At 45.8% G+C, this 23,877-nt stretch overlaps 1 long non-coding RNA gene across 3 annotated transcripts; it reads left to right on the top strand.

The window, feature by feature from the left end:
• The first annotated feature begins 779 nt into the window (after positions 1-779).
• LOC146349589 (uncharacterized) lies at positions 780-23,642 on the top strand. Of its 3 annotated transcripts, XR_014789026.1 has the most exons (4): positions 780-1,027; positions 1,383-1,594; positions 9,774-10,719; positions 23,301-23,642. It is a non-coding gene; the product is annotated as an uncharacterized LOC146349589 (long non-coding RNA). The 3 variants fall into 3 exon arrangements; XR_014789027.1 differs by lacking the exon at positions 1,383-1,594 and having other exon boundaries at positions 788-1,027; XR_014789025.1 differs by having other exon boundaries at positions 788-1,594.
• Positions 23,643-23,877: the final 235 nt, after the last annotated feature.

Here is a 23,877-nt window from a genome sequence, read left to right as displayed (position 1 = left end):
AGCATCTGAGTTTCTCTTATCATTTTGCTTCTTTCTAGCATTGTTTCATATTTTTGTCAGTCTTTAACAGATACTCAGCAATAGCCACAAGCAGTTCAAAAGATTAAAAATAAATAACCAGGGCCCAGGAAGACATCAGGTATGCACTCCCCATGGGAAAACCCACATATTTTGGTATGTATGGCATTTTCCATGCTATGTGTGCTAAAAGAGAGAGAGAGAGAAGCCAAGGATATACAACTGGGTAATTGCTCATCCAAACTCTACCTGTGGCTTGATATTTATTTTGAGCATGGAGGCACAAAAGTTTCGCCCCTGAGGGCTGCATGTGATGCTGGTTTGGGGGTTGGAGGCCGCACACATACATGCACACACATGCATATGGGTATGCACAAACACACACATCCCAGCAATCCTAGTACAAATAGTTTTCCCTTGCTGGTAGCATTCAGTGATCTGTATGAGGGAATTGGTGGCAGAGTGGTAGACAGCATTGGCAGCAGTGAGGGAGAGCCAGGGGGACTGCACTAAAGGCCTTGGGGGGCACATTACCCCCCCATTTTGAGTGAAGGCAACATTCTAGTTTATTTTATATTGTGGCCTTTGTGTTACCCCTGCATTTCTGAAGGTGCAGTTTTTCTTGGCATTTTGAGCAGTCCCGAAAGGCCAACATCAAGCACAAAAGGGAGAGGGAAATGCTAATAATTAAAACAGTGGACAGTTAGTTATAGCAGGGACTGTAAAACCCATTTGTAAAACTGAAAGGAAACATCAAAACAAAAATAACCCCCCCACCAATTCCTGGCATCTCTTGCCAGTGACTATGAGATGTTGTATCTCTGTCCTCCGGATGCCTGCTTATCAAGCTAGCCTGCTGTACAGTGCAGCCTCCCGGCACAAGCAGCAGCTTTTCACTCTTCCCTCCCACACTGTGTGGGACCATCAACTGCCAACCCTTTGGAAGTGATAATTATTACAGTGTGACAAGATGGAAAGAAAAGAGACATTTGCAGTTTATTTTATTCAGGTTGATATTTTTGCTGTTCAGGATGTTGCTCGCCCTTCCTTCCTTCCTTCCTTCCTTCCTTTCTTTCTACCACCCAAACAATAAAGCTTGGACAGACAGACAGATTTGATATCAAAAACCATTTTTGGGTGAATGAATTCTTTTCCTGGTTGCTATGCACCAAAAATGAGTTCGTGTAAAGTGCCTAAGATGAAAAAGGATAGACTTCCAGTAACCCATCCTGTGGTTCTGGTTATCTGATACTCTATTTAATGGCATTTTTGAGTCTTAAAACCCTTAAAGAATATTTATTTGAATTCAGGTGCTGGCACATGTCTTGCTGTATTTACATGAAATTTCATTTCTTTTCTTGCAGCCATTATGTTTGATTAACAACAGAACTCAGTTTGTGCTGGTTAAGTAAGGGATAGAGACGGTCAAACATTCCACTCTTCATTTAAGTATATTTATGACTGGACTCTTTTTGTGAGCATTTGCTTTGTGTAATTAAGCCCTTGAGGGATTTATGGTTACTTTAAAAAAAATGCTGGCAAACTCCCTGTCGTTTTCAAGCCCTTCACAGGTAAGGTAGGTAAAACACCACCTGTTACTTTTGCTAAATGTTTTCAGCTGAGAATGTTCAGGTCAACCTTATTCCATTCATGCTTGAAGTTTAGGGTGCAATCCCATGCATGTTTAGACAAAAAACTTCTACAACTCCCAGCATACCCTAGCCAGTATGACTGGCTAGGGAATACTGGGAGTTCTAGGACTTTCTTTCTGTCTAAACATGCATAGAATTGCGCCCTGAATTCAGTTGTGTCTACATGGTCTAAATTGCCCTAATCTTGTAAAAGGTGGATCCACATGGAAACCATGCACAATTGTTTCTGCATGCACCCTTCACGATACTGATGTGGAGCTACAATCCCCCTTGCATATAGCAGATTAGCTTCTGTATCAGGGGTGGGCAACATATGGCCCACGGGTTGCACATGCCCCCCCCGGCCTTTTTTTTGTAGCCCCCCCATCACCAAATTTGCTGCAGAAATCTGGCACTGTGGCAGCCAAAAAGGGCTGATTTTCTCTTGTGTGAAGGGAAAATAACCCTCAGTTTGCCTTGGCAATTCAGTGGCATGGTGGCATGGCAGCAAAATGGGAAAATCAGCTCTTTTTTGCTATTGCACCACTGAATTTTGGTGGCTGGGTGTGGGTGTGGGGGAGGATAGGTGGGTTCCAGGTAAAGGAATCGGCCTCCAGACCCCTGGAATTTGCCCACCCCTGTTCTATATGCAATGGGCCTGCAGTCCTGAGAACCCTAGGTTCAGGAACAGGTTGTGCACCCACTCTTGCACTTACAGAGCTTTCCCTTCTTTCTCCTAGCAGGGAAGGAAGACTCTAATGCATTTGTTCAATGAGGTAAAGCAAAAGATACGAGATTCGTACTATATTCATGTATCCATGATGTGGAACAATGAACTACCTCATAACGAGCAATTAAATTGATGTTTGGATTTTGAAAATAACCAACGTGCATGTAAAATCCATACTGGGTGATAAATTCATTGAAAAATTGGCTCTCTTAATTTCTATTATTCCACATTTAAAAAACAAAGAAAAGTGATGCATTCCAGACAGAAAAGACTGCATCCATAGCATCTCTTGTATTAAAAAAACTCTCTTTAAATGTAGAAGATTGTCATGTAGCCAATTAAAAAGTGATCTATAGTTTGATCACCTATTCGATTACAGCTTAGCCTCAATCCTTCCTAGGCAACAAGCCATGCAATTTGTAATGTGCATCTACCTGTAAAAATGCCTATGCGAATGAAGACTTGGTGTCTGTCTGCTCGCTGTGGACATTTCTAATTGAGACAACATAAAACATACATAATCTCTCTTCCAAAGGAAAAATACCCAGTACGGGTTAAGCTGTACTGCTCTGTACATTGCATCTTCCTGCTCTGGGAAGGTGATAATCAATTCATTACCGCATTTAGGATTCATCTATAACAGCGTCGTTAAAATTGTAATGTGGAGATTTTCTAGCAGTCTGTAAGATTTTCTAAGAGGTCTGGAAGGCCATTATACTAAAAACACACTTCATTTTCTCCATTATTTCCCTTGTGCACTGCTGATCAGGATTGTGTTTCATGATGCAACACCAAGAATGATCAGGAGACCCTGGAGATGTTTACGTTCAGCTCGAGTATAGTCTTCATATTATACATTTTGAAGTGACAAGTTCATAAAGATCCAACTCAGAAACAATACACTCAGGAATACAGTCCTGCAGAAATGTTGTTCTGCAGGCGTCCCCAAAGCAGAGGAACTGGCTCAGAGGAAAAGCAGGTTCAGAGGAAAAGCAGAGGCTTCTCAGAAACAGAACGGCAATCCCTGTGGAAGGAAGCTTCTGTCCTACTTCAACCCAGTGCTCAGAGTCCAGTCACGGTAGGGGGGCCACTTACACTTGCCAAAAAAGAGGAACTGAATCACCCAAACAGGGGACAAAAGAGGACACCAATTTGCATAACATTTGCATATGCAAAGTTATCCATGAAATTTTAGAAATAATAACTGTAATTTAAATAGAAATACAATACATTTCACCATAGTGGAGAAAACTGACCTGATGACCTGTGTGGGTAGTATCTAACTGGAGCCTACTGCGGGTGGCCCAGGCTTGTGAGCAGTGGCATGTGCGTGGCTAGCCCTGCCCGTGGTGGTGCGTGTCCTGTCCCCACCACTGGTGGCCACGATATAGCGCTTCTGGGGAGAAGTGCTGAAATGAGCAGAAATGGTCGTTACTGGAAGGGGCGTGACCTGCCCCATCCAGAAATGAGCATTTTCTCTTGTTAAAGCACTTCCCCTGGAAGCACCACATCGCAGCCACCAGTGGCAGGGGCCGTGAGCACACCGCTGTCAGAGAGGCTGAGCCACCTTCCAAAGGGCGCAAATGGATACTACCCTGTGCCTGCTCAGTCTGCTGTCCAGGAGTTAATGGGGAACTTTAAAGCCCCTGCTGCTCTCCCTCCTTATGGTTCTCTATCTTTAAACTAAACTGGGACTGGACAGTCCTTCAAATAGAGGACACCTTCAAATAGAGGCGACAGCTGTCCAACATAGAGGACTGGCCTTGGTAAAGTAGGATACCTGGCCACAGTAAAATGAGGCATTTTGAGCAACAATCTCCAAACTTCAACATCCACCCTGCTAGTAAAAATCAGCAAGGATTTTATTCATTTATTTATTAGATTTGTATACCACCCAACTAGCAGATGCCCTGAGACAATCATTACAATGAACCATCCAGAAAGAACAAAGCATGATACCAGATTCCAAAAATAAAGGCATTGCACCAGGTAAGGCGAAACTCACTGCCTTGGCACTTCCCATAATGTGGGAAGTGGCACACACTGAACAATTATCCTAATGCAGCTGCGCTCTCAGATCTCCACCAGTACTAAAAACAGGCCTGTTTGTCATGCACTCTCCTTCCCTTGACTCAGCCATATCTCATTTCCTGAGGACAACCCATCTGCTGCAGGGTACCTTTTGCACCAAAGGCGCATTCGTGCTTACCTCAGATCATAAGTGTGGTTTGACAGAGGGCCGAACAGAACTCTCATGAGATCACTGGCTCTCCTGAATTTTGGGTGGGTAGGCGGGCGTGTCCCCTCCGGAAACTAGAAGTACAATTCGTGAGGCAGGCTAGGGACCTGAAAAACAATACCCTCTGTCGCGGGATGGCAGTGGACAGAGCAGAATGTCATTCTAGAGGCGAATTCTGGGTGGTGGTAGTGGAGAAAACATGGCAGTGGTAATGGAAAAAATAATGCAAAGATTAAACTACCACTGCTGTAACAGTAAGCATGAACTTGAAGTTTCCTGAAATGTTTTATCCTCTAACCCTCCCTGATAATTGAAGTGGCCATCCCAAATCTGCTACATATGAATGGGGTTGCAAATCAGGGGTGGCCATTTTGTCTCACGCCTTCAGGTTGTTTGTTACATGAAATTCAACTCAAGCGTGTCTGTCATTCCACTCTCCAATCATGTCCTAGGCCAGCCTTCTTCAACATGGCGCCCTCCATATGTAAAAGATTGCAACTTCCATAATTCTCAGCCAGCATGGCCAATGGCCAATGCACCAATAGGGACTGTCGTTCAATCCCTGTAATACCTGGTGGAGAAGATGCTGACGGTTCACTATGCAAGAAGCATCTTTATTTACTTCAGTTTGGGGAGAAGGAGAGGCCTGATAGGAGCCCACAGCTACCTGTTACTAGGATGGCCACTTGCGCATTGCCAAAAAAGAAGAGACACCAAAAAAAAGAGAACACCAATTTGCATAACATTTTTATATAAACATGTATATTTGTAGGTACAAATTTAGAAATAATAACTGTAATTCATATAGAATTTGAATTCACCATAGTTGGGAAGACTGACCAGGTGACCTCTGTGTCTGCTCAATCTACTGCCCAAGTGTTGATGTGCAACTTCAAGGCCCCTGTTCCCTTTCCTTATGGTTCTTTGATTTTAAACCAGACTTGGACTGGAACCTCTTTAAACAGAGGACACCTTAAAATAAAAGACTGTTCTCAGACAATAGAAGACTGTTCTCCTCCCCAAAATAGAGGACTGTCATCTGTAAAGTAGGACATCTGTCCACTCTGTCTGCTACAGTGTCCCCCTGCCCCAAGACAAGGCTTTTTTCCACTTGTCAAAGGGAGAGGATAGAGTTGGCATCAGAGGGCTGGGTGGTGAGTGAGCAGACTTGAAGGATGGGGCGTGTTTGAGGTGGGCTGTGCCCTCTTCGATTCTGCTCGCAGACATTTTGGGCAGGGGTGTTCACTTAATCCAATAGCCCTGCTTTGAATGTTCACCCCATCCCTTGAACACAATGGATTTGGGCTGTCTTTTTTCTAACAAATATAGTTATGAGCTTTATGACCCAATCATGTTGCAATATAACTATTTAATGCTCCTTCCAGGTGGAAGGCTCGTACCACTACCAGTTAGAAAGCATCGTGCATGTATCTGCTTTTTTTTTTTTAACAGACTTTCTGTGGTAAAAAAAAAAAGATGGGCGAAGTGGTGGGAAAACACAGGAGAGCTACAGGTGGAAGACAATAAGGTCTGGACTCCCTGTAAAATTCCATGAATGAGGCAGAGTGATTGTGCAATAAAAGCCTTGTCTGGAAGCACCCTAAATGTGTGAGCTGATGAGCCATAGATAGTTGGTGAATGTATGTATAATCAGTTTCATACTGTTTAAGGTACCATTGTTTTGTATATGTACACATACACAATTATATTAATAAATAACTGCTAGGTCTATATATACAGATGGGTGGGTGGGTTTGTATAAATAGACAGACATGCTGTTCATTATTATATGCATTTGATTGCTCCTTGCAAAGAAGCAAACTGTGCACATATTTGTCCTTACCTATCTCTGCCCTTTGCGATCTTGGGCAGAGTAATCCCTTCCTTCCAACATCTTGTGGATTAACTATACTCCTATAGCGTGACAGACTTTAAATAACCTAATGAGTAGGTGTCTGCAAAATCCTTTTTCTTATATTATAAATATTACGTGACTGTTTTTGAATACTAGGAATGTAAATCAGCTTTGCTCCTGCTGTTTAGAACATCAGGGGGGAAAACACAATTGAATTATAGCCTTATGTTGAACCAGGCACCATGAAATTAGTGGGTAATATCAATGTACAGCAACTCATCATACGTTTGCAGCATCACAACTAGAAATGACTGAATCTCCCCCACTCTTTCCAAACTACCCTCTGCATTCAGTTTGGAATGTCAGTAAATGGCTTGTAAAAAGGTATTATAGCTTGGAGAACTGGTCTTAGACACCTGGTGAAGGATTTGCCCTTTGAAATTTTCCTTTACTTTTAGCAAAAAAGTCAGCTGTTGTTTCAGACATACAGCCTAATGCTAAACTGAAGGGTTTAGGATAGGCCCAGTCCTAAACCTTGACCATAGCTGGAAATACCATTCTGTAGAGACTGGGTTTGCATGACATGAGGGTAGTTAATAAGCCATGGTGGCTTGCTAACCACCTCTGTCTGTGCTGGCTGAGTTCCCTAATTACCTTTGCTGGGTGCAGGTTGTTGGACCCAGAGATTATTAGCTGGGGTGGGTGGGGTGGTTAACAAACTCCCCACCCACCCTACAACTTATCGTGGGGCTTGAGTGCTTTGCGTTGGGGGCTGGGGACTCCAATTATGGTGGGGCTGTAAATCCAATCTGGGTTTCAGTCAGAACCAGCTAGAACTCTAAAGGAGCTATCCCAGGTGCTGAACCTATTTTGGGGATAGGGTTCAGCACCTTGGATATCCCCTTTAGACTTCTGGCTGGCTCTGACTGAAGCCCAGACCGGATTCACAGCCCTACTGAAATGGGAGCCACCAGCCTCCACTAGTGGTTTGTTAACCACCCCAGCTGCCCACCCTTGCTGGGGTGGGATATCATGGCAACCTGCGCCCAGCAAAGGTAATTAGGGAAATCAGCCAGCACGCGGTCGGCACGCATGGGAGGGGTGGGCAAGCCACCATGGCTTATTAGCCACTCTCATGCTGTGCAAAGCAGCTGAGTATGAGGTGGCAGCAGATGCAGAGGGGTGAGGAGCAGCGGTGAGGTGCTGAAGGATGAAGAGGTGCGCGCGCCATGCAGGCTGCCTTGCATCTAGAGATGGGGGAGGTATTTGTTTGATCCACATTTTAATGCAAACCAACCTAATCCGCACATTCTGAACCAATATGCAAACTGAAATGTAGTTCTCTTTTGGCATTTACATTTCTCCTAATTTTGCAATGCTGTTCCCCCAGTCAAAATGCATATGGAATGCATTCTATTAGAAAACATGGTTTTCAATAAATGCACATATTAGGAGAAACTGCACAAAAATGCATATGATGTTATTGTGCAGACCTTAAAAAAAGATGTAGAAATGGAACACAATGAACAAGATGGAGGGAGAAACCCTGTGGCCATAGGTCTGGAGCCATAGGATAGTTTGGATTCCTGGATCCAAAGTTGGAGTCAGTTCTCTGACCTCAGAGCCAGGAATCTGAGCTCCCCTCCCCTCCCCCTCCCCCCTCACAGCCGGTGCAGAGAGAACCACGCCAGCTGCCACTCCGAGGTTGCAAAGGTGACCTTGGGGAGGAGGGAAAGGGGGTGTGCTGGTTGCCAGGGAAGGGAGGGGCCTGGGGAGGCTGGGTTACAGTGTATCCCCAGGCCTCTCAAGCCTCCTTCCCTTCAGCTCAGCAGAGCCCCAGCTAGACGGGTGAAAAATTCTGTCTAGCCAAAATGCAGAGCAGGAGGAGCGTGGAGGTAGGGATGTCGGAGAAATCCACAATGGAACCAAATGAGTTCAGATTTTCATGAATCTGACCCATGGATTCCACAGTGGATCACCTTTTCCCCTGTTGGGCAGATTCTGTGGACTCGCTGCCACTTTTCCAAGTTTCCTGAATTTTGTGCAAATTTCTTCATAGAAAATGAAAATGCACATTTTGGGGGATTTGTGTATTTTTGCGCATGTACATATTCGCGAATGTGTATTTGCGCAAATTCAGAAATACAAAAAAATTCCAATTCTGCCGATGGGCGGCCGATGGAACAAATAGTGCCTGACAATACGCACAACACAGATGGAATGAATTTTACACAATGTCTCCATCCCTACATGGAGGCAAAGTCTGCCTCCGCTGCGCCTCCTGCTATGCCTTGGATGGGCATAAGCTTCTGAGCTTGGAGGCTGATAGCCACACCCATAGGGTTGTGCCCTGAAAAAATGAGAAACGGACATCTGCAGGCCTGTCCATTCTTACCTGTGTCCCATAAGATATTCTGTTGCCCTCATGTGCACTGTCCAGTTGCCAGAGCTGAAGTAAGATTCAACTACCTGGTTAGTCAACTTCTGTCTATGGCATTATTTATTTTATTTAGGGATGTACGAAACCCCCCTTACCTGGAGTCCACGGGGGGTCCATGGGGGGGCGGCAATCTGTCCCTCCCTCTTGGAATCCTCACCGGCCAGCTCCGGCTGCTGGCGGACTTCCGGCTGCAGGGACGCAAATGGCGTCCGGCGTAGCGGACACCATTTGCGTCCCTGCTCTTTGCTGTGATAGGCTACATAAATCTTTACGTAGCGTATTACTGCAAAGAACAGGGACGCAAATGCCGTAGCGGATGCTATTTGCATCCCTGCTCCTTGCCGTCATAGGCTACGTAAAGATTTATCTACGTAAAGATAAATACCAGCAATAAATATTTACGTAGCCTATCACTACTATGTAGTGAAGAGAAGGGACGTAAATGGCGTCTGCTACGCCAGATGCCATTTTCTTCTGCAGAAGGCAGCGGATGGCAGCGGACGGACCGGACCCAGCTGGTGGCAGAGTCCATTCTGGGGCAACTTCGTGGTGTGGTGGAGGTGGGTGGTCCGTTCCGCCACAGACTCTGAGGGGCCAGATTCTTTAGAATCCAGTCTCATTGCAGTCCGTGGCATATTTCTCTAACATAACATCCCTAATTTTATTTAATGTCTTTCTAGTCAGGCTTTGAGGGCAAAAGGCCTCCCAAGCCAGCTTACCATAATAAAACACCATACAATAATAAAACAGTAAAAATTAACAAAGTCAGTAAATACCAGCAATAGCAATAAACATCCATCCCCGACTAGGGATGGGTCAGAAATGTGCTCCATTTAGTTTTGTTTGTTTGTTTTTAACAGAATCACCTCCTGGAACGGAACACAGAAGTGGACACAATTTGAGGTTGGAAAGCTGTATTTTTTCAGGCTTGTACTGTGTTCTGCAGTAGAAAAAACATATTTTTGACAAGATGTGCAGACTTGAAAAATGTGCAAAGCCCACTGCACAGATTTCTATACTGCATACATACATATTTCAGTCAATGGCGGCATGCATCCATTGGTACATCCATTTGAAAGATGTGCACCAAAGTAAGTACAGATGTTTTTCCAGCAACCCTCCACCGCAGACTTGGATGGAACTGGCACAGCATGGACTTGGAGATGGTAAGAGGAGGAAGTCTGTGGAAATGGACATGACAGATCTGCCTATCTCATCCATGACTGATCATGCTTGTGAGCACCACAAATGTATTTCTCCTTCACAGTATTCAGTATTGGAAGCACAGAGCATGTATGTACCAATTAAAATCTGCCAGTATATGATAACAGAATGTCTTGGTGACTTGCAATTTCATGTAATCTTTTAAAACACCCATGACTAATGGCCCGCCCTTTCTGCTAAACCGAGTAACATATTGCTAGTGGGATCTGCCTTTTGTGTCTCTTCCTACCACTGCCCAAATCATCTCTAGTGCTTAAAAGAAGCATGAGAAAATAATTAACAACAGCCTTGCAACACTGAATTAATCTCAGCTGTCATCTTAGCAATGTCCCTTGTTCTCACTTGTATACAAGTTTATGATGGCTTCAGGAGGAAGTGGACATCTGCTGTTGGCCGGATTGTACTTTTTTCTCCATCTGGCACTGGCTAACTACAGTCTACACAGGCAGTGCAAAAGAAAACAACTTCAGCATGTGCAGGTGCTAGTCAGGTGCTGGTTTGTGAACAAATCAAACAGAAAGTCCTTGGGAATGGCCTTTGCCCAGAGGACCCATTGAGAGAATTGGGATTCACTCTGAGCAGGTAGGTGGAGAAATGAAGCTGTGATCAAACTACTGGCCCTTTCTGCTTTTCAATTGAACTTTCCCCCTCCAACTACCCTGGTTTGGGCAGTGCCGGCCAAAGACAGTTTGTCATCTAAAGTGGATGGCACTCCCACTTAGGGTGAACTCTTTAAACAGAGTTCTGAGTGGTTCTGATGGAAACCCAGAGCAGCTTCGCCACCCTACTGACATCAGAGCCACCAGCCACTATTGACTTCAAACAAGTCTTCCCCAACCTGGTGCCCTTGAGATGTTTGGGGCTACAACTCCCAGCATTCTTCACCAGTGTCCATGCTGGCTGGGGCTGATGGAAAGTGATATCCAAAACATCTGGAGGTCACCAGGTTGGGGAAGGCTCTTTCAAATGCTTGCTGCCCCATTCAGATACCAATTCCCATCTGTATCTACCCCCCACCCCTGGGTAGGTCACCTCACTCTGCTGCTTGGCAAGGCAGGCATGTCATTAGATATGACAGTGAAACAAAGCTTGTGAAGGCTGACTGGAGAAAAGGAGCAAGGCCTCGGCATGTGATGTTGCATTAGACTTTCAAAGGCTGGTAGATTTTTTTCCAATTTGTGCAGCCCCCAATGCACAACCCCCCAAATGTGCAAATCCCCCCAAATGTTCATTTTCATGCTTTAGTCTATTGGGGAAATTTGCATTTTCAGCTGGTGTTTTTTAAATTTTCCGTATTTTTATTTTCCGTATTCTTGGAGAACCATTGCTTGTCAGGGTAGCCGGGGCTGCCTGCAGCTAGGGATGCCTGGCCGGGGCTGCCTGCAGCTAGGGATGTACGAAAGGTACTTACCTTTCGCGAATTATGTTTATGGTTGGGGGGGAGGCGTTCTGTCCCTCCCCCTGGAATCCTCGCCGGGGGGGGAGGCACTCCGTTCCTCCCCCCCCCGGAATCCTGGCCGGCCGGCTATGCTCCGCAGCAATTCTGCGGAGCCGCCAGCTGGCTCCACCAGCAGCTGGACATCTGGCCGCTGGCTAGCAGTGACGCAAATGGCGGTGGCCATAGCCGCCGCCGTTTGCGTCCCTGCAGTCAGCCGTGATAGTAGCCTATTACGTAGCCTACCACGGCTGACTTAAAAAAACAACAACAACATGCGCATATGCAAATGGCGGTGGCCACGGCCGCCGCCATTTGCATTCCTTATTTTGGCACGTCTTAGTCTACATGAACATTTATGTAGACTAAGATGGCGAAAATAAGGGGAACGCAAATAGCGTAGTGTCTACGCTCTTTGCGTTCCCCTTATTTTCTCCGTCTTTGTCTACGTAAATGTTTACGTAGACTAAGACGTGCCAAAATAAGGAATGCAAATGGTGGCGGCCATGGCCGCCGCCATTTGCGTACACGCGTGTTTTTTTTTTAAAGTCAGCCGTGATAGGCTACGTAAACATTTACGTAGCCTATCACGTTTTTTTTAAAAAACCTAGCCGTGATAGGCTACGTAAATCTTTACGTAGCCTATCACGTTTTTGTTTGTTTGTTTGTTTTTAAACTGAAATGGAGGCGGCGGCAGCTGGTCGGAAGACTGGCCGCCGCAGCTGCCGCTGCCGCCGAACCGCTGCTGGAGCCGCCGCCGGAGCTGCCACCGCCAGGAAGATCCGCCCAAGGTAAGTCTCGTCCCAGAAGGGGCAGGGGGGGCGGGCCGTTCCGCCACTGATTTTGGGGGGCCGAATGCGCTGGCATTCGGCCTCCCTGAGATCCGTGGCGGAACTTTCGTACATCCCTACCTGCAGCCAGACCTCTGTCCACTGCTGGACTGCAGCTGCAAATGGTGGCTGTCGTAGCGGCTGCCATTTGCATCCCTGCGTTGCCGTGATAGGTTACGTATATATTTACCTAGGCCATCACGGCAAAGAGCAGGGATGCAAATGGCGGCCGCTACGCCATTTGTGTCCCTGCGCTTTTCGTGATAGGCTGTGTAAATATATACGTAACCTATCATGGCAATGCAGGGATGCAAATGGCGTAGCGGCTGCCACTTGCATCCCTGCATTAGCCGTGATAGGTTACGTATATATTTACGTAGCCTATCATGAAAAGAGCAGGGACACAAATGGCATAGTGGATGCTATTTGCGACCCTGCTCTTTGCTGTGATAGGCTACGTATATACTTATGTAGCCTATCATGGCTAACGTAGCGAGGGAAATGGCGGCCGCAGACTGGGGCTGCCATTTGCACCCACAGACTGGGGCAGCGGATGGCCGACAAAAGGTAGGGTCTGTCCCGGGGAGGTTTTATGGGGTGGTGGTGAGGATTGCTCCGTTCTGCCACGGACTCCAGGGGGCTGGATTCTAAAGACTGGAGTCCGTGGCAGAATTCTCTAACATCCCTATCCGATGTAGAGACATTGAACAGCTGGAAAGAACTACATACAGGGGGACTTATCCCATTCCTAAGCAATGGAAATTACCAGGGATCTGTTTACTTTGAATGACAGATTGTATTGGAGATTTCATATCTGCTTAGTTACAAAACTATATGCAGAGTATATTGGAAACCATCAGATGTATAAAGCAAATATCAAAACCATTAATCCTGCATGAGCAGGATGAAAAGCAACAACTGGAACCCCCCTTTCAAAAGAAGTCTGTATCCAAACTCCATTTTTCTGACTCTTCCTAAGTACAAACTGCTTCTCTCTTATTCTCATTCTCATTCGCATTCCCTCTCCCTCTCTCCCTCCCCCCTCCTCTCTCTCTCACACACACACACATACACCGCCCATTACAGGTAGATTGCTCACTAAGGAAACATCCCCAGCTATTAGCTCCCAGAGAGAAAATATCAAACAACAATACTTGGCCATTAGCAAGAAATCAAGAAAAGTCATTCAGTAGTCCTCACAGTACAATCACTCTGATGCCCTTAAATTGAAGGTAGGGAACCAAAGCTAAGGTTAAGGACACAGGCTTTGTGCTTGAAACATATTTATAGTATTGGAACTCAGTGCATGCCTATGGAGCATTTTGCAAATGAGAATATACTTCTAACAGCACTTATCTCAATTTTTTTAATTATGGATTTCTTTGTTGTAAGCATTTCTCAGAAACTTGTTGGACAATGCACATTTTTCCTTAAGTGAGTAAGGGCACAATCTATGCTGGCTGGGGCATGCTGGGAGTTGTACGACTTTTTTTTCTGTCTGAACATGCATAGGATGAGCTCTAAATTTTCTTTGATCATTAGATGAATGCCTAGGTCTGTACTTTCCCCAGTCTCTTTTACCTGTGTTTCAGCTGTGGCTTCATAGTGTTCTGGTGACATTAAAACAAAATAGTGCAACACAAGGCCAGCCCTACCATTAGGGCTGCATTAGTTTGGGTGCCATAGACTGTGTTTTTTAGCCTCTTCCACATGGGCTAAAAAGGTGGAGGTGGTGGGACTCCACTGGGTGAATTTAGGGGGGAAGGTGGGAGGATTCAAATCTTCCCTACTTGTGTGTAATGGTCCTGATCCAGATTAGGTTCCTACATGATGATTACTTGTAGGTAAAAAAAGAAACAGCGGTTCAGCTACATGCTAGGTATTTAATGTATAGATTAGTCCTGAAGTGTGGCATGGGAACGTCAGAGGGGGCACTGTGGCAGTTGAGATGTGAAAGGAACCTGAGTTTTAGCCAGGGGGATAGAGAGAAATGGGTGGGCTTTTGCAACATTGTACAGAGAGGAGTAACATCACTCAGCAATGGATTGAATGGGGGTGGGGGGCAAAGGAGCGGGATGCATCAAAGAAAAAGCCAGGGGTATGTGGCTGCTCAGCGGATGTTGTCAATGGATATGGAGAGTGATCAAGGAAAGGAAGGCTCAGGAGGAAAGAGAAGTAGGTCTTGCGTATGTATCAACATTCTTATTATCGTGCTTCATAATCCTACAGGACACATGACATTTTGCTGCCTGAAGCAGAACAGCAGATGGTGCTTTCTCACTCCCCCAGTCAAGGTGCATAGTACATCAGGCCAGCCAAGTGGTACCTGTGGCAGAAAATCCCAGAACTGTCTCTCCTTAGGAGTAAAACCACCACCACCACCACCACAGAAATAATCAATCTTGTATGGCATTCAATCCCTCCCTACTGCTCCATATTAAGAGAGCAATCCTATGGCCCTCTAGGCACTGTCTAGCGGGCCATAGGATATAGTCTATTCCAGGAACTGACCTCGGCGCTCCGAGAACCGACCTCCCCCCTTGTCTGTGCTGCCTGGGAGGCAGCGTGGAGAAGCCCTGTCCTCTGTGCTCGGAAGATGAGTGCAGAGCGACCAAAAAGGGGCAGGGCTGGGGGGTATTCTGGGGTGGGGAGAGCGGAGCTGCGCATACGACACATCCTATGTGTCATACAGCAGCTTCCTCTCCTGGCCGGACCCCCGTGCTGCTAGACAGCCGTTTTCGGTTGTCTAGCGAAAATGAGCAAGGCAGGAGAGGCGCAGAGGGAACAATCCCCCCATGCCTCTCCTGCCTTGTTTTGAATAGGCGGTCACCTCCAAGGTTGGAGGTGGGCACCTATCTACTTAGGATTGTGCCCTAAGATGTTTAATATGATATCTTGCTGTCTTATGGCCACCCTGTAGAGATTTTCTTGGATCTGTTTGGGCTGTGTACAATCACACTAGCACAGAGCTCAAGACTTGTCCCCTGCTCAAGCATAGATTTAAAGCTCTAGATGCTCTTTCCCAGTTCTCATTCCTCATAATAAACTTTTCAGGTATTAATAAGGTGGACAATGAGAGATTGGAGGTTAAAGTCGAGACCAGCTGGATGGCCAGTGTGTGCTGCTTGATAGGAAATTGATATTTGTACTGGGACAGGAAAGATCCTATATTCTCTCTCTCTCTCTCTCTCTCCACACACACACACATACACCCCCCCCCCTACAGAAAGGAATAAATAACCCTTGTTTGCTGGAATCCTTCAGACCAGTTGGGTTAGATCTCTTTGCACCATACTTTGAAGAGATTATTGAGGTGTAGTGGGATTCCATTCAGCAAACTATATTTATACTTACACAGAGGACAGGACTTCAAATGTGTAAACTTGTACATTATTCCTGGATATGTATGACAGTTATGAGCACTGGTACAGTGGATATGTGCTCAAGTTATATATATTAAGGTGGCATGTTATGTTTATGAGAAGGCTTCTAGGGCAGAATATCTTTGGGTGAGTGCAATTCACTCACTTTCTGGGCCTAAATCAGGCGTGGGCAAGTTTGGGAGGTCTGGGACATTTCCCCCCGCAGACAGCCCCTGCTGGCTGCACTCTTGCCAATGCTGTGCCACTGAATTCCTTCTGCAGCAGTGTGTTTCCAAAATTTGGCAGCAAGCTGCAGATGTTTTTGCCGCCACCATGCATTTTGGTGGTGCAGCAGCGATGGAGGGCAGGGGCGATGTGGGGGTCCATGTTGCCCACCCCTGGCCTAAACAGATGTTTCGGGGACTATGGGGATGCATCTTCTCCAAGAATTTATGTAGTAATGGCTAGTTTAGAATTGTCACGTCACGTCATTCCACTCATCATTTCTGCATTTCTCTTCCAGTTCAAAGTGTGCTGCTTGCAGGGGGGGTGGGGGGTTATGGGGAGGATTCATGGGCAAGATGTGGTTCAGTGGCAGCTACTTAGGTCCATAATACCTAGTTAAGCCCTCCAAGATAGGCAAGTCACTTGCATTCAGATTCTGTGCTGGCTCTTTCATGGAACCCAGTATGACTGGAGAATGTGTGGATGTCCAGCTCTCATTCTCAAAGCATATCTAGATTCCTGGCTGCTACTGAAAACGCCACCTGCTCTAGACTGGGGATTGTTAAATCATATGAAAAAGGAATGCTCACATCTCTCTGGTAACCACATTCCTCTGCTAACCTCCAAGTTAGATTACTGCAGTGCGCTCTGCATGCGGCTGCCTTTGAAGACAGTTTAGAAGCGGCAGCTCATGCAAAATGCGACAGCCAGATTGATAACAGGAACAAGAAGGTCTGAACATATAAGCGATTCTGGCTCGCTTGCACTGGCTTCCTGTATGTTTGTGAGCCCTATTCAAGGTGCTGGTTTTGACCTATAGAGCCTGATATGGTTTGGAACCGCAACATCTGATGGAGCTCCTGTCCTGGCATGAACCCACCTATATACTACATTCATCTAAGGCCTTTCTCCAGGTGCCTCCTCTGACAGAGGCTTGGAAGGTGGCAGCAAAGGAGAGGGCCTTTTCAGTGGTAGCCCCCTATTATAGAAGGATCTCCCTGATGATGCCCACCTGGCACCAGCATTGTTATGTTTTCAGCACCAAGCAAAGACTGCAAAGACCTTCTTCTTTCAGGCATTTGGCAGCATATGATGAGGTTTTAATCAGGTCCTGGATTTTCCTTATTGTTGATTGTTTAACATTGTTTTAGATATATGTGTGTCTCTGTGTGTGCTGTCTGTTTATATGTTTGTGTGGAAATTGTTTTTATAATGTATTTTAAGGTTTTATTTATTTATTTATTTATTTATTTTTATTGTGTATTTATTTCATTTCTATATCACCCAATAGCTGAAGCTCTCTGGATGGTTCACAAAAATTAAAACCAAAGAGAACACAATAAAACAATATAGATAAAACAACAATAAAGATGTATATAAAACATCTTTGTTTTAATCTTTGTAAACTGCCCAGAGAGCTTTCAGCTATTGGGTGGTACAGAAATGATGTAAACAAAATGAAATGAAATCCCTCCATTCTAGCCTTCCCCAACTTGGTGCCTCCAAGTCTCCAACACACCTGGAGGATGCCAGGTTGGGGAAGGCTGTGATTCTGACACATGTGAGGCTTGGCTTGCTTTAGGCTGGACTGCTACCTGCTATTTATGAGGATGATTTGTATGCCTCATATATTGAATGTTAGCCTTAAAATGTTCCATTCTGAGATCTAATTTCTGCTATTATCTCTTGTGGAATTACTCGAACAATTTTTACAACACTGCAAATGACTCAGCCAGCAAGGCCCAAGCATCTTCCAAAAATACATAATAATCATGATTATGCATGTGGGTGTGTGTGTCATGCACTCAATGCTGTAGCCTCAGCAAGGCAGGGCCAGACAGAACAATGAAGAGCAAGTGAACAGAAGCAGGTGGGAGGCAGGATGCAAGCGGGGAGAGAGTTTGACTGGTACAGAGGTCACTTTCTCTAGATGACGGGGTACTCAGACTGAAGGGCATTAAAATATTTGGGGTTTTATATAGGAGGAAGTGGGAGGTGACTGGTTCTTCCACATCCCTGGATTCTCTGGCTAGAAGGGTCCAGCCCAAAGCTGGCTTGAAGGGCTGCCCCACCCCACCATTCACTTCCCTGGTGGTACAGTGAGTAAGGCACTTGTGGGGTAACACAAGTTCAAGCCCTCAAGCCTTGTTGTGGCTCAAGACAGTATCTATTCATGTTTATACACAGGCATTTTTGCCAATCCAGGGCCAGCATCAAGGGTTGGCATAGTGGGGCACCTGCCGAAGGGCCACACCCCAGGAGGAGCCCACTGACAAGAGCCCCCTGGAGTTACTCCTCCTCTTTACCACTGCAACCTGCTTGTTCGCCTCCCTCTCGCTCTGGCCCAGACAAAGGTGGAGGGGAGACGGAGAAGCAGGAGATGCCTTTGCTCACTGGCTCTCTGCCTGTCCGGCAAGCAAGTGGTAGCCATGAGGAGCAATAGCAGCTGCTGACAATGGCGGTGAGGCAGTAGACTCACTGGGGGATGGGGCCCATTGAGGGTGTCTTGCCCAAGGGCCCTCAAAAACCTGGTGCTTCTACTGTGCCAATTTCAGTTTTATTTGCAGCCTGCCTTCGTGTGTATCATACTCGAGGTGGTTCATGTCAAACTGACAAAGCTTGTAACAATATTAAAAAATCAGAAATGGTTTCATCTACAACATGTCAATAAATAGAATACAATAATTCATAATAAAGCAATAGATAAATATCAAAACGTTTGAGAACAATACTCTGGTAAATAACTTAAAATATAGCTAAGTACAAGATTAATAAGACCAATCACATAAGTCAGTCCATAATTACTGTATCATAGGGCTGTGCAGGGACCCCCCGAGCTGCTTTGTAGCTTCCAAGGTGGGCTCAATTAGGCTCAGGCAGATTCGGGGGGGCCTCCAACCTGACTTGGCCCCGAACCCGAAGTGGGATTTGGATGGTGAACCCTGCTTCGGATCCCCCCCGATGCCCTCGAGCAACCCCCCAGCTCCTTACCTGGGCCTCATCCTCCTGCTCTGCCACAGCCACTGCCTTCTCCGCTGCTGCACCACCACATTTATGTATGTATGTATATATGTATTTATTTATTTATTTATTTATTTATTTATTTATTTTCTTAATTGCCCATCTGGCCAGTCACCCAGCCACTCTGGGCGATGCACAATGGTACAATTTAAAACAGTAAAATTGTACATTAAAACATTTAAAAATATCCTAACCCACCCCAAATGCCTGCCTGAATAACCAAGTTTTCAGTGCATGGCAGAAGCTCATTAAAGAGGGGACATGGTAGAGTTCCCTAGGGAGGGTGTTCCACGGAGTGGGGGCCCTCTCCCTCATCCTCACCAGCCTAGCTGTCCTGGCTGATGGGACAGAGAGAAGGCCATCCAAGGCTGATCTTGTTAAGCAGCTTGTCTGGTGTTGCTGGAGGCGCTCCTTGAGATAGGCGCTCCTTCTCTGCCTTGTCTGCTGCCACATTCTCCTTGCTGCCACCACCTTCTCCCTCACCGCTCGTTGCCTCGCCGCCTTTGCTGCTGCCGCTGCCTTCTCCATCGCTGCTGCTGCCACCAGCTCCTGAGGCCTGGACGCATGGCAACTCACCTTCATGCAGGGAGTCACCATTTTTAAAATGGCAACCTCCTGGAAGTTCCAGGAAGTTGCCATTTAAAAAATGGTGACTTCCTGCAAGAAGAGTCACCGTGCGTCCAGGCCTAAGGAGCTGGTGGTGGTGGAGAAGGCAGCAGCAGCGGTGGCGAAGGCAGCAGCAGTGGCTGTGATGAAGAAGGCGGTGCTGGCACAGCAGCGCAGGAGGCAGCGGTGGTGGGCAGCGGGGGTGGCGAGGAGGAGGAAGCTCAGGTAAGGACGTGGAGGTGCCGGGGGGGCCTGGGCCGGGGGGCAAAGTTCTGAAGCCCACTGAGTGGTTCGGAGAGCCCCCAACCCACTCCGGGTCGCTTTCTGCCCCTTTTGCTTTGCCTCAGAAGGGGCACAAAGTGACTCGAAGCAGCCCGCTTTGACTTGGGGTTTGGGCCTTGGGCCGAAGCAGTGCACAGCCCTACTATATCATAACATGAAACCACTGAGTGAGATCAGTGGGAGTTTTGGGACTGGGTGTCATTGGCATGCAGATCGCACCCAACTCTCCCTCCATCCTGTACATCAGATTCAGGTGAAGTGATGGACGTGCTGAATTGTTGCCTGGAAGCAGTGATAGGCTGGAGGAGGGCCAACATACTGCAGTACAATCCTGACAGAATGAAGGCACTGTTGGTGGATTGTCCGTCTCTTGTCTGAGGTGGCATTCAGCTGTTCTGGAAGGTATTGCTTTCTCACTAGAGGATTGTGTTTGCAGTCTGGGGCTGCTTATTGAACCAGCTCTCTTGCTAGAGGCCTAAGTGGCCCAAGAGTGCATGGAGTGCCTTTCCCCACATAAGGTTGTTGCACCAGCGGTCACCTCTCCTGGACAGAGATAGCCTGGCTACAGTTGTCCATGCTCTGGAAACCTCCAGGTTAGACCACTGCAAGATATTGTACGCAGGGCTGCCTCTGAAATCTGCTCAGAAACTGGTCAGTGCAAAAGACAACCCCTGGGCTACTCACAACTCCAGTAGCTGCTGGCCCATTTCCAACCCAAAGGCAACCCTTTAAAGCTCTACATGGCTTGGGATCTTGATACTTAAGAAATGTCTTCTCTCACATCAACCTTATCGCCAAAAAAGAGGACAAAAGGGAATGCCAATTTGCATAATGTTTGCGTATGCTAGCTTATCTATACTGATGCAAATGCAGAAATGATTACTACAATTTTAAGAGAAATACAGTGTGTCTCACTATAGTGGGGAAGACTGTGACCATGTGACTGGTGGGCTGGCTCAGTCTGCTGTTAGGGTGCTAATAAATATTGATGGGCAATCTCAAGGTCCAGCTCTCCCTTATTTATTTATTTATTTATTTATTTATAGTTAGAATCATAGAATAGTAGAGTCATAGGAAGGGCCTATAAGACCATTGAGTCCAACCCTCTGCTCAATGCAGGAATCTAAGTCAAAGCATCCCCGACAGATGGCTGTCCAGCCTCGTCTTGAATGCCTCCAGTGTGGGAGACCCCACCACCTCCCTAGGTCATTGGTTCCATTGTCGTATTGCTCTAACAGTCAGGAAGTTTTCCTGATGTTCAGCCGGAATCTGGCTTCGTGTAACTTGAGCCCATTATTCCATGTCCTGCACTCTGGAATGAACGAGAAGAGATCCTGGGCTTCCTCTCTGTGACAAGCTTTCAAGTACTTGAACAGCACTATCATATCTCCCCTCAGTCTTCTCTTCTCAAGGCTAAACATGCCCAGTTCTTTGTAGTCTTCCTTGTTCTTCCTCCTTATTAACTGCTAAGGCCCTTTTATTAGCACACAATCACCAAGGCCTTATTGGGTTTCATTCTCAAAGTTAATTAGTATGCATAGCCAATTAGCAAACATGGTAGAAAATACATTTAAATACATTCAGTTACATTTATTGAGTTTGTACTTATTAATTCATTTCATAGAATCATAGAATAGTAGGGAAGGGGCCTAAAAGGCCATTGAGTCCAACCTCCTGCTCAGTCCAGGTCAAAGCATCCCTGAGAGGTGGCTGTCCAGCCTCATCTTGAGTGCCTCCAGTGTGGGAGAGCCCACCACCTCCCCAGGGAATGGGTTTCATTGTCATCTTTATCTTTAACCCAGGCTTGGACAGGATAACCCTTCGAAGAGAGGATGCCATCAAACAGAGGACTTGTCCTCTGACAGCCCTTCAAACAGAAGGGCATCTTCAAGTAGAAGACAGCAGCCCTTTAAATAGAGGGCTGCTCTCTGTAAAGTAGGGCATCTGGCCAGCCTATCACAGACATGGATATGAAGAGGAGTCCTGAAGAGCAACACTCAATATTCTGGTTGCCTGTTATGTGCTGATATAAGTTCCAGCCAGGGGCTGGAGACAAAGCCAAGGCAGCCAGAGGTGGAAACAGACTCACGCTCCCTTCCTTGGTGCAGGCAAATGTTTCATTTGTTTTTCATAGTGAGAATTAATAAAACAAATCATCCCCGTAAAAAGTAGTAAGGAAAAGTTTTGTTCTATGGCATACCTAAAAATGATGGTTCTTTATTTTCAGTTTTTAAGTAACATTAACATTGTGTAATGCATAATTTTACATTTTGCCTACTTTAGTTTAAAAGAATAACTCTGATAGAGGAGAACAATTAAAAGCATATTAGCCACGATTAGGTATTCAGCTGTGCACAACAGAGCTGGCAGACAAATATATCAGAGAAATTGTGGAAGAAAAACAGGGAAAATAAGTCTGCATTATGCATTATCATTATTATTCAAACAGTCCTGCAGCAAAATTCAGTCCTGGTGTAACTGAAAGCAGGGATCTCAATGGGCTGATGCTGGTTAAGCTTTTGTATGCAATTACAAACTAAAAATATAAAATAAAACTGTGATTTAAAATTCAAAGTGAAGAGCTCAGACCTGGAGGAATAACAGATCTGAAAGGGCACATGGAGATTTCAAAAGTGGGGTGGTGTGGGGGTGGCGGAAGACCCACCTCTTCAGAATATTAGGATCTGATGGAAACGTCTGTCTGACAAATCCAACCCAGAAATAAGTCTTTGGAATTCTGCAGCTTCCATTCATGAGACACACATCCCAGTGTTTCAACCATTCCAACAGTTTCAGCATTTGTGTTTGCCATTGTATCATCTTCACTCACATACCTTAAGGCAGAGGTAGGTATTGACTGGGTTTGCACAACATGCTTATTCACCCTCAGTGGTTGAGTATGGGTTGTTGTTGAACAGTGTGTTGTTTGTTGAACCATGTTGTCTGAACCCAGGACATTTTGCCCATGTTGCCTTGTTAAACATGCAGCATGGCTTCTTCTTCTCAAACAAGTCACCTTGAAAACCCATGGTTTTTTGTTGGGTTGTTCAGGGTGGTTAACAAGCCACACTGCAAGGTTAAGAAGGCACCCTGTGGAAAATATCCTGGGTTCAGACAATACGCTAACCCACGGTTCAACAAACAATCCACAGTTCAACAACAACCAACACTTAACCACTGAGCGTGGGTTAGCATATTGTGTGAATAGCCCCATAATCTGTGGCTAGGGTGTTCATTTACATATTTCCAAAAACAACTAGAATAATTGCATCACCAAAAAAAAGAAGACAAAAGAAGGCACCAACCTGCCTAGCATTTGCATGGCAAATATATGTGTATAGGGGCAAATTTAGAAACAATAACTACAATTTAAATAGAAATACAATATCTCTCTCTCCATAGGTAAGAAGACTGACCAGGTGACCTGTGTGCCTACTCAGTCTGGGGTCCAGGTGCTAACTGGTCCACCACCACTATCCCATGCTTTAAGATGATTTCTACATTCCTGACATCTGAGAGCAAAAAAGCAAAAGCAAACAAAACAAAAACCCGTTTGCAAACTCTGATAAACACCACATGCAGTGAAATCAAATGATAGCACCATCATGACTACAGGAATAAAATGGCGTTTGCTTCTGCTGTCCTGATGCTCAACACATTTATTTGGGGAATACACATGATTTTGTTGTTGAGAAAGATAATATATTTTAAAAGTAAAAGTAATAAAATATGCATCTGAAACTATGTTCATGCCTGGCTAGCCTCCCTCCCTGCTTATAAGTGTGTGTGTGTGTGTGTGTGTGTGTGTGTTTTAAAAAAATAAGAACAACTAAATGATGCTGCAGTATCCAACGTCAGCCCTGCTGGGTCCCAGCATGCCCACGCTGGCCCAGGGGCTACTGCTGGGCCTGTTTGCCATTGCCCCCATCACTTGCCACTGTCTAGTCATTTGGGCCCACCTGGGCTGTGGGGGACTTTG

This window comes from Heloderma suspectum, chromosome 3 (assembly GCF_057233095.1).
Source record: "Heloderma suspectum isolate Gila_16-S chromosome 3, 16-S_ref, whole genome shotgun sequence".
Lineage (NCBI taxonomy): Eukaryota > Metazoa > Chordata > Lepidosauria > Squamata > Helodermatidae > Heloderma > Heloderma suspectum.
This window is presented reverse-complemented; position numbering and strand designations above follow the sequence as displayed.